General features: G+C 36.3%; 1 protein-coding gene across 1 annotated transcript in view; it reads right to left on the bottom strand.

The window, feature by feature from the left end:
- CSRNP3 (cysteine and serine rich nuclear protein 3) overlaps positions 1-12,007 on the bottom strand; it is a 193,586-nt gene that overhangs the window by 169,529 nt on the left and 12,050 nt on the right. Inside the window, exon 2 of the mRNA XM_027590864.2 lies at positions 6,625-6,795. The gene's annotated coding sequence lies outside the window, so the exon portion shown is untranslated. The remainder of the gene's footprint in view (positions 1-6,624; positions 6,796-12,007) is intronic.

Genomic DNA, 12,007 nt, shown 5'->3' with positions numbered 1-12,007 from the left:
TACAATTAGTTAGCCTATTTCAGTTGACTCATGTCATGTTTAAAACAACAAATTATTTAATCAATTAAACATTTCCTTTTTCAAAAAAGACATGAACATGGCAGTCAGAAATAAATTTATTTAAGACCTAACATCAGAATGAAATGAAATAATTTGTTTAAAGCATCTAGTACAATGCCTGGCAAATTATAAATGTTCAATAAAGCTTGTTGTGATTATTACCATTAAGCAATGTGGGGCGAGTATAGGTTACAGCTCTTACTATCAAGGAGCTTAAAATAATTATAATGATAAATTTCAACCATTTTCCATATTCTGGCTACGAAGCTAATGATGCTTCAAAAAGTTATTTGAAATATAACAATATTTATTTAGGCTGTATTTATCCTTTTTGGATTCCACTCATTTATAAATTTTTCATCAAAACTTTTATTTACCTCATAATTGAGGTATATATGTTTCTTTATTAGTACCCATAAATTACTTAAGTCAAGTTTAATTCTTAGATTTTCTTTAGCAGCCTCTCTAGCTTTATGCATATTTTTTTAAAAAAATCTAGGACAAATGTAAGATATATATGTCCCAATGTAGCCATGATCTTAGCATAACATTTAATTTTAGTATTGATTAATGACCATAATTGCCAGCCTAATGATCAATTATTTTGGTAAGTAAAAAATTCTTAAAATGTGTGTGTGTGTGTGTGTGTGTGTGTATCTGAAAACGTATATATATTTAAAATAGGTACTACTCTCTCACGCTAAAATGATGGTTGTCATAGAAACCGCAAACAGCAGAAAGTCAGATCTGACATAACAAGAAAATAGTGGACAGCATCTTTGAAGAAATTGTGAAATAGGACAGCTATATTAGAAAACTTAACCACGTTTAAAATTAATAGTCATTATTTCTTCCAAACCAAGTTTCTCAGGGATGGAATTAAATACCACAAACCTGACATTGTTAAGATTTAAAGCATATACATTTTAAAAAATATGTAAGCTGTAAGCATCAGAGCAATTTTAGGATGAAATATACTAAATATTCTTTGATTGTGAATATTTAAAAGTAATTTTATTAAGATGATTTAATACTAAATATGTACATTTTACATCTTACAATATATCCATTACCATGATCATCCAATCATGGCATAAAAATATGTAGTTTTACATGCATTTCAGGTCTTTACCATATCACAACTAATGGGACTCACTATTGCATTTCAGCCAGAAATATCTAGTGCTTTTAGTACTCTGTCTAGCAATCTTCCCTAGCTTTCATGTTGCTTTGTAAATTGTTTTAATAGAGTTTGCTTTTTTGGTCATGCTAATTAAGACCACAGCAGCTATCCATTAAGGATCTTAAAGTGATTTAATAGTTCATTATGTAAATCAAGTTTCATAACATTCATTCAAAGTCCTAGAATTCTAAATTACATAAATCAATCTTTATTATTATTCTATTATTATATTTGTGAGATAAGATAAAACCAAATACAACAAACTGAGCATCCATTCAATTTTAATCCACTACACTTTCCTACTTGAACATTAAATATCATTTTTAAAAGTGTCTAATTTTTATGAGCTGACCTTTGATTGAAAATCAAATATTTGTCTTAATTATACTTACTATGATTGTTCATTCTTCATTACATGTGAAAACGATACTTTTAATCTTAATCCCACTGTCAAATGAATTCAGTAAACTTGAGATATTTAACAATTCCAGTTCATGCCAGATCACTGTAGCTGAACATATAAGACATATGCTACAACAATTCTGTGGCCCTAAAACATTCCCAGTTTACTCCCAAATTCCTCAGACAAAAAAAAAAAGGAACATTTTCAGAGTACAAACATGTACTCTCCAGAGTGAAATGGTTAAATATCGCAGCCAATTCAGAAATAGCACCAACTGGCTCTCTTTTTTTTTTTAAGCAAGACCAGATTTAATTCTTTTCTGCATTCACATGCACACAAATATACTTCCCTCGAGCTGTCAGAAAGCATCAGAGTGCCTAATCTGCATGATGAATTTTAAAATCTTTTGAGAAACACAAGGACATTTGCTTCAGGCACTATGATTTCATCGTCACCATCATAAACAAGTATAAAGCCAGTCAACCTTTGGTATTCAAACCAAAGGCAAAAGATCATGGGGCTTTGAAAATGGTTAGTAGAATTTTAATCACTTCAATTTCATTTGGATCCATTTTTTAAGTCACCATATTTTGCAGTTGGGCAATCATCTATTTATTTCTGTAACTATTCCTAGGTGACCCCAAAATAAGGATGTGATTCTTATCAAGACGTTTATAAAACATGCAAATACTCTATGAAATACTTGTAAAGAAATTACATTGTCAGATGAAAATATTCTGATCACTAATGTGAAGATGGTGTCTTTAATATTTAATAGCAACTCTAATTCTTGTGCTCTTATGAAATACAGCTACCCTATCAATTCCACCTATAGACATCCTGAGTAAATAATAGATGTGGGAAATCAGAAGAATTGCTATGATATATTTTGGATCCCATCCTACTAGGGCTTTATCACTTGCATACTATGAGAAATAGTACCATTAACTTCACTTAGAAACACCTTTATATTCAGTTTTTTATGACTGCTAACTGAGAGTTAAAACCACAAGCAGTAAGTGTTGTTTTTCTAGATTCACTATGACAGTGATATATATATAAATGTATTTTAAATTCAGACCAATTGTGCTTTTAAGTTTAAAGCCAAATTTAAGTTTTTCAGGGCTTAAAACAAACAAGCAAATATAAAAGCCAATTCTGTACCTAGGCAGCAAAATGGAATATAATTACTGCATTCAGCCAGAAGCTGTGACTAAGTGAGTCTAATCGAAATGCAAGGTAAGTGGGTTTCTGAAGTCTTGAATTATTGAACAAGTAATATAGGGTCCTGGAGTTCAAGGGATTGAAAGATATCATTATATATTTTTTTTCCTAGAGAGTCCAGGATGTCCATTCACCCCTCTGGCAAAAGTGGAATGTACAAAGGTTTTACTCTTAAAGTAAATGAAATAACCCCCGATTTGTTAGCTGCTGTTAAAGATGCACACTGCATACTTCATCTCATCTTCTTTTCACTGTAGCATTTTCACATTATCACAAGTAGCATTATGTCACCAAGACAAACCAATTTCCTTCACGGAAATGTAAAACAACATGTTTGCTGTAAGATATTTCCATCAATGTCAGTGACATACAAGGGAAGTCTCAACAGTCTGCCTTGTCACTTACGTACAGAAAGGGGAAGGGAAAGTGTTCATTCACACTCAAATTGAATTCTCTGTCCACTATTTCTTTAGCTCATTGAATTTATTCATAAACTCATCACTGGCACTATATTACATCCAAGAGATACTAGCACTTTCACTAGAAACCAACTGAAAAAAAAAAAAAGACAAGAGATGAAATGCCAATTGCCCTTTCACCAAAAGATAAACTCATTCCATTTCTAAGAGGAGCTGGCACTTAAGATACAGTCAATATCTCTCTCTTGATGATTTGGGTCCTACTTAGTGGTCAGTGATATAACAGTCCCATCAGAGGGCAGCAGTTGCAGTCTAGTAGAAAGGTAGACTTTAAGGATCTACAACAAAGTCCTCTGCCAATAGCTGACGTTTGGATTCTTCTCTAGTTACTCTCGCTGGGGCCTCGGTCTCCACATCTGTAAAAATAGGAAACAGTCTAGATGTTCTCAAAGGCCCTACTAGTCCTAACATTCTTTGAATTCAAAATGAGGTTAACTCTTCACTAGTGTTTTTGTCTTATTCTGTTACACAGTGTTGGATGCTCTCAAAAGAAATTAAAATGGGTTTTCTTCCTCCATTTGCCCAACTTTATGAAATAATCAGTAAGGTTTATATTGGTGATTAAGCTAAGAATATCTCACAATAACAGGAAACCATCCATAGGTCACATTTTCCATCCATTCTTTCCTACCCTCCTCCCCACTATTTATCTCAAATCATGGTTCTGATCACACATTCAATCACGAGTTGTTCGATTATGCATACCATTTCCTTAGAGTCACATCAGCAAATGTTTCCCTCAAAACCCTTGGAAATTCATTAAGAAAAGTACATAAGCAACAGTGCTGGAAGACAGATACTTAAACTTTGAAGCAACTTTCTTTATCAGCCTGACTCTCCTCTCTGTACCCTGGAGCCTCCTCCTCCAGACCCTCATGATGGGGATGAAACAGAAAACTTGTGAACAGATGTCCAAATAGTTATCAATTGTTTATTTTTATCCAAATAAAACCACTCTCCACTCAAACTTTTACCTTTCCAGGGTGCTCAGGTGCTTGTAACAAGTGCCTGACCTATAATTTTTCAAACTCCTCGAAGTCACCAAAACATCATCTTCATCTGGAAAGCATCTTGAGCCACCATTTAGGACCCGATGGTGTTTAAATGAACATTATAGGTACTTTGTGAACTCACAATCTATAGAAATCAATAGATATCTTGCATAGAGAGTCCTACAATTGATTTTTCCAGGAGAGAGTCAATTTGTAAGTTTAGGAGAGACATAGACACTGGAGGTTGAAAGCATGCTGAAGGTTTTTTTTTTTTTTTTTTTTTTTTTTTAAGCATGCTGAAGGTTTTAAAAAAAAACACAGGCATGTGGAAATTGCTGCCCTGGTGAGGTGGTATCTCAAAGAAATAGAGTCTAGATTGATGATATTTTTCAGGAGTGGCTAAGGGGAAAAAGTCAAAAAATTCTAGGCAGCTCCTGCAGTATTCTAGGGCTTGGAGAAGGAGAACTCTCCAAGATACACAGGCAAGGTATTCGATAGCATCCTTGAGGGTCTTGTATTTAAATATACACTAAGGATAAAGACAGCCAGTAGATTCATTCTCTCTGGCTTTTAAAAACTGTCTGAAATTATAAGAATAATGTATTGCCTACTTGAAATTTGCTAAGACAGTAGATCTCAAGTGTTCTCACCACCATCAACAATGAAAACTAACTACGTCAGGTGATGGAATATTAATTAGCTTGATTGTGCTGATCATTTCACAATGCATACATGTATCACAACATCATATTGTACATCTTAAATATGTACAATGTTTATTGTCAAAGAAGATAATTATTATAAAAAAGAAGAAAAGAATTATCTAAATTGAATCCACTCAATAAAGAAGTCTAAGCATTATTCATTGCTCAGTACTCTCCAGCACTGTGGGTGAAAGCAAGGTGTGTGCCCTCCACAGGGCGACAGTCGCTTAGAAGACGACGTGAAAGGGTACAGATAAATCCTAAACAAACCTACCCCCCAAAACTACTGACTGACAATAACCTTCCTAGGTAACTAGAGAATCCCATTCTCAAAACAGCTGCTGCTTTCTCCCTTCTTGTAAGTTTTCCTTTATCTCCTCCCTACTTTTTATAGTTCCCACAAGTTCATAAAGGTAAGTTCAACTTTAGTCAAGAGATAAGTGATACAAAGTCTAAATGGTCTTATAAAATTATACCTATTTTTATTCTAAATACTTCTCACAGAGATGAGGGAGAATTCATGAATATCAAACAAACTTTCAGATTCTTGGGAGTGGAGGAAAGAGTATTAAAAATGGAATTTCAGGGGTTGTAGAGCCACATTGCATGAACATCAGTGTGAATTTGAAAAGGTTGTTTTGGTAAGTTTGGTAAAAATCCCCAAACACAAATGCCTCAGAAAAGTAATATAGAAAAAACTATTATGGAAAGAAAAACCCACAAAACCTCTCTTTTGTGTTGGATAAATTGATACCTTTACTTCTGGAAAGGAGCTTTAAAAGGAAGTTGATATCCATCATCCTCTGGGACTTCATGTGACCTTGTTTAGTTCTGTTTTGGAGGATTAACTTCTAAAGCTATTTTAGAGATCCCTCTTTCCCTAATGACTGGGATAGAATGAACACAGAGATGTTGGAAAAGATTCACCTATTCCAAAATCAGTTACATGTACATCAGTTACAAGGAAGGCAGTTTGGAGTGGCTAGAATTGTAAGTTAGAACATACCACACAAAGGCAAATGATGTTGTTCATATTAACTGCTTAGGAAAGATATATACGTGCAGAAAGTGGCACTTTCTATAGGGCATGAACCTGGCCTCAGGTCTGAGGTTTGCCAGTGTTCAAACAACGATAGAAGCTGAGGGCCTTCAAGGCTTTGAGTTCAGAGCAGCAGCCTTCTAAAAACAAACACCATTTTCTCACCTAGGAAATAAATGTGCTGGGCCAATGCTGCAAATTCCATAGCTCATTGACCAGTATTATTAGAAGTTCAAAAAAGCTCAACTGATCAGATTTCAAAAAGATGGATTTTAGAAGGCTAAAGGCCCAGAGGAAATCCTTTTCAATGGCTTACCTTCAACTGGACTCATTTCTGCCTCTCAGGCTCACCCCATAGAGATGAACAGAAGAATGCTACTTAGATTTAATGAACCAAAATGATAGCACATTTTACAAATAAGTCTGATATGACGAAAAGCTTGGAGCAGATATAAGGCAGTGGATAAAGAGAGAAACTCCGGGAATCGACCATCCAACACAATTTAGAGTACAGCTTGAAATACAGCTTCAGATACTCACCAGTGAAAACATTACAAGTGGACGGATTGACACTATCAACACTCCCAGCACCGTCACAGCTAAAAACTTCATCATCTGATTCCCTCACGGAGGAGCAGGGTGAGGAGCCGTCAATTTCTTCAAACTTCCCCTTTAAAATTCCACTCATAGCTGCAGCGCTGTCACATGTACCTGTAACAGGAACAGGAACAACAGAGCCCTGAAACGTTTGACCACGGCATAGTCCAAGTCTCCTAATCGTTTTCTGAGGCTGTAATTTTTTGAACCACATCTACCACGTTATCATCTCTGTGCAGAAATTATTCTCCCCGTAATGTTTGAGAGCATTGGAAACAATTCTACCCTGATTCATTGTTATTTGCATTCTCATTTCTGACAATGGCATTTTATAAGAAAAAGCCCAAATTAAGAAGGTGGAATCAGAGCACTGCATAAGGAAATACAGTTCACTGTGTTGAAATGTCAAAACAGGAGTCCATTACACTTATTTGATTTGTTCTAGTAAATCGTGTACTGTCATTGACAGAGCTGGAGTTCAGAACAAAATAGATCACTCACTTGCATGCTGTCATATCCAAAGCATACTGATTAGGGCATGTCTGTCTTGCTTGGGATTTCTTTTTTCTCGGGTACAAAGGCATCTACTTTCCTGGGGCTCTTTGTCCGTCAGAAATCAAATTGGTTGCTAGGAATGGCTGGCTATACCTGCAGAATTTAGATGCCTTATCATGTTTCTAGTCAATTCAGCAGAGCTGCAGGGAATACTTGAGTCCTATGCCCAGGAGGTTGGCTGAATAGATTTTATGCAGGGTAAACCACAATCCCTAAATCTTTTACTGGATAAAATATTAATTTGAGACTCCTCACTCTCTGCATCAACATGGTCAGTGAAAGCCAGTCAGAGGCAGCCTGATGTATTTAAAAAATTTGTTAATGTCAATTTAGATGAGTCATTAAACCTCTGAGAATAATAATTTCTTCACAGCTACAGAGTAACTGTTAAGATGATCAGGGGTTCCTCCAGTGACAGGTAGCTTCAATGAGTAAAGAGGGTCAGATGTAACAAAATCATGAAGTCACCTTAGTCTTCTTTTTTGTCTACTGTTATTTGTAACAAGGTATCAGGAAATACTCCTCTACCCTACTGAGACAGGAAAATTAAAGGGAAACCATGAAAAACTGCTTTTTTTTTTTTTTTTTGCTCCTTTTCCTGCTTCTATTCTTATTAGGACCTACGTCTCCACATTACACATGCCTTATGGAACAGATAATGTACATACTCCTTGTAAAGATCAGAGTTAATGACTTCTTTGGAGTCTTCCAGCACAGTAGATAACATCTAAGGAGTGACTGGGCAGGGTTCTCCAGGACCACTGACTCACCAGGACCTCTGCCTCCAAGAGCATAAGTGACTCATGGAGGACACCTAAACACTTGTTTTTGTTCCTGGATGCCTGAGAAAACATGTGCACCTCAATAAAAACCCCAGTCCCCAAGCAAAGATGAGACTCACTCTTTTTTCCCTTCCAAGTCTCCTGGAAGCTCTGCCTGTATGTGCACTCTCTCTCTCTGTAAACTCTGCTCTCTCTTCCTCTCGGTGCATGTTTGATCTCTGTCCTGTGCAAAGCCAAAGACCCTCTTGGCTGGTCCTGCGGGACCCCTCTGGATCCTCAAACCCCGCCAGCCCGCATCACTCTGACAGCATAAGCACAATAATAAATGGTCTTACAACCAAGGAGATAGCTGGTAGTAAGTAGCATGAACTGTGGTGAAGTAGGGATGCACAGCCAGGCCAAAGGGGGAGCTGCTACTAAGGTCCAGGTCGTTCCAGTCCCATGCTTTCCCCGCTGAAGCTGCTCTAACACTTGGCCGGTGTCCCTTTCACATTCAGAAGCAGTCCTTTGCACTGTTACGTTTTACATTCCCCATCCTCTTTTCCCTTATTAATCTTATTTATAAAATTAGAGGAGCAATTTTTAGATTACATTGCAATTTAAAGCCCAACTTGGACTGGCTCTAGAAGAACGACAAAGAATGGTTCAGATAGGTGACGCAGAAGGGCTCACAGACTAAGAAATCAAAACATTCTCTTCTCCAGTTACCCAGCACAACACCCGAAATGCCTTTGCTAGAAAATATCAGCTGGGGGAACAAACTGGTTTTACAAAAGCCATTGCACTATATATGCTACCAAGGAAAGGGAACATCTGAAGCCATTATATCTCAGCATGGCAGGCCTGTCTATGCCTTTTGGTAACAGAACAAGTCTAACTAGAGTGACTTTTGTAAAAACGTAGCAACCTTGGGACTGGCTGCCCTCCTTGGCCTCTCATTGACCTCACAGTCTCCTGTTGCGGTAGTTATACTCCCTTGGGATATACTTGTTCTAAGTCTTTCTGCTGACTGACTCCCTCTGTTTCCTTGTTTTCTGATTCCTTATACCCCCAGTGGGTGCACGGCTTTGGCTTTGGACAGATCTGCCTCTACTTCATTGTATCTTGCAAGTTTCAATTCTGAATGGCTAGTCGACTCATTCTTTCCGTACACCTCAGTTCAAATTATTGAGAAAGTGAATCTGAGGGTCCTCATTTATGCCATTCTATAGAAATGAGATTTGTTTGTTTTTTGCCCTTAGTTTAGAGGTTCTTTATTATTTATTTAGTAAACATTTCAATAGATGCTTCTATCAGGAACTAGTGACTATCTTATCATTAATTGATCAACTAGAGCACAGGAAAAAAATTCCTTTCTCCAATGGTGCTTATTTACTAGCTACAGATAAGTCAAATAAGTAAACAATAATAAAAAGTCAAATAGATAAGTAATAAACAGATAAATAAATTAAATATATAATATGTCATATGGAGATCGGTGTTATGGAGAAAAATAAGCAGTTAAGTGGTAGAGTGACTACAAGTTTGGCTGATAGAGACTATTCCATTTTTAGTTGATTGGAGAGCTAATGTCACAGTGAGGAAGGATATCATGAAGATATGGAAAAGGTAATGGGGCCAGCAATTTTGATATCTGGGGGAAAAGAATTCCAGGACAAAAAAATGATGTGTGCCAAGGTCTTGGGCTGGGCAGAGTGTGCAATTAGGGCAGACGGGAATGGGGGCTAGATTGTGTAGCACCTGGGAAGACTTTGGCCATTACATGAGATGGAAGCCACCACAGGCCTTAAGTCATGGAGTGACAAGATCTGACTTATATTTTTTAAAGGTGTACCTATTAGCCTCTTATTTCACAAGAAAACACAGGGCCAATGGTAAAGGGACGACAGATTTCATGGGGAAGGGGAAAGGTCTGGAATTAAGGAACATACCTAGAGAGAACTTAGTGCCTCAGATGAGCAGTTAGAATCAGAAAACCTGACTAGTCAGAGGACTGGAGAGGTCACAGTTTATTTTAGGGAGGAAGAATTTAGAAAGAGTTTAGAAGGGGAAGGGAACCAAAGTGCTTCCCAAAGCAATAGGATTACTTAATTTTACCTGGAAGCACCTCTGTCTTTAGATTCAACAATTATTTTATGACAGTGAAGGCCATCTTACCAGCTAGGTTTCAAATAGGACCAATTCAGATACATTGATACCACTTTGTGATGTTGCTTTGGCGAATAAAATTAATAGTAAAAAAGTAAGCTTTCCTTTGTCACTCTAAAGGAATAATTTCTTTTAGTTTGGCAGAAAAGAAAATAAATGGATGATGGCCATTATCCATGGGAAAATAGAGGCAAGGAGTTAATAACTATTTTATTCACCATCCTTTCTAAAGTTACTTAAGATTTTTATTATTTTTACTTTTTTTAAAGATTTTATTTATTTATTTGACAGAGAGAGACACAGAGAGGGAAGGAACACAAGCAGGGGGAGTGGGAGAGGGAGAAGCAGGCTTCCCGCTGAGCAGGGAGCCTGATGTGGGGCTCGATCCCAAGACCTTGGGACCATGACCTGAGCCGAAGGCAGATGCTTAATGACTAAGCCACCCAGGTGCCCCTATTCAAGATTTTTAAAAAGTCAAATATACAACAACCACCTGCTACTGCAGGGATTATAGGACTCTGGATCTGTTTAAAAGTTAGACAGTCTCCAGCTTAAAAAGTCATGCAGTAACCTAATATAACCGTTCATTATTTGGTTGAAGTGACTTTCCAATCTTCAGGAGACTTACAGAGATTTTAGAAGAATTATAGAAAAGATCCTAAAGACTGAAAACTGTTGATAGATTTTTTAAAATGTTGGTAAAACTTAAGTTTATTAGTTATAGGAAACTATTTGAAAAATTTTCCTTAGCTGATATGAAATCAATATAAGTAATTTATGTGGATTTTCTCATACTTATGCTTTTAGGCTGTGGTGGCCCTGAAGAACCTTAGACAAAGTCATCGAAGAGAGATGGGACTGTAGAATTCAACACAGAGGAAACACAAAGAAAAGAAAGGTAAGGGGGAAAAAATGTCCTAAAGTATAGCAGACACTTGTTGAAAAACAGAGATTTCATCCTACAGATTGTGTCTGCCAATCTGATCCCACTGGAGTGTGCTCTGGTTGTAGGACTAAAATTGCAATACTACAATCATTTCCATGGCAACAGACATGAGATCATGCAGGAGAAGCTAAATTGTGAGATTAAGATGCTCCCCCATTCAGATTTCTGCAGTAAGAAGTGGGAAGGAAGACCAAAGAAAAGTTATGAATGTCCTTGGATGAGTTTTCCCCATCCACATAGTCAAGTGGAAACAGTCCTACTAAACAATATTAAGTCACCCTAGGACACAGAATACTGTTTTGAAAGCATGTGGCTGGAAGAAAATGTTAGCAAACAGGGAAGTACAATTTAATTTAAATTTGCAAGCACCAAAAAGATTGTGCTATTTTTTGTTTATTTGTTAGAAGTCAAAAGTTTTATAATTCTACTTCAGAGTCCCCAAAAAGGTCTTGCATTTCCTAGGTCCAAAAAAGTAAAGTTTTCTTTGGCTTGCTTGCTTGCTTTTTCTTTCTTTCTCTCTCTTTCTCTCTGTCTCGGTTTTCTTGCTCTACCTAATGGGAATACTATATAATTACTGATTCTATATCTAGTAATTCCTTTTGAGAAGAATATAAAATATAATTTTATATTTAATTAAATTAATTAATATTTATATATATTTAAAAATTTTCTTAGTACTTCTCTAATATGAAAATAGTTACAATTTGTATATCTGTCAAATAGAACAGTCAGATTTTGAATTAAAATATTTGAAACAATAGTTTAATACTTTAACACAAACCCAGACACCCTCAAAAGGCAAGAGATTATTAGTATTTAAGAGAAGAAAATTGTAAGTTCTTAATTTTTATGTTCAATTGTGATGTACTGAGAAGTAACTGAGTCAAGAGACAGA

Source organism: Zalophus californianus, chromosome 3 (assembly GCF_009762305.2).
Source record: "Zalophus californianus isolate mZalCal1 chromosome 3, mZalCal1.pri.v2, whole genome shotgun sequence".
NCBI lineage: Eukaryota > Metazoa > Chordata > Mammalia > Carnivora > Otariidae > Zalophus > Zalophus californianus.
This window is presented reverse-complemented; position numbering and strand designations above follow the sequence as displayed.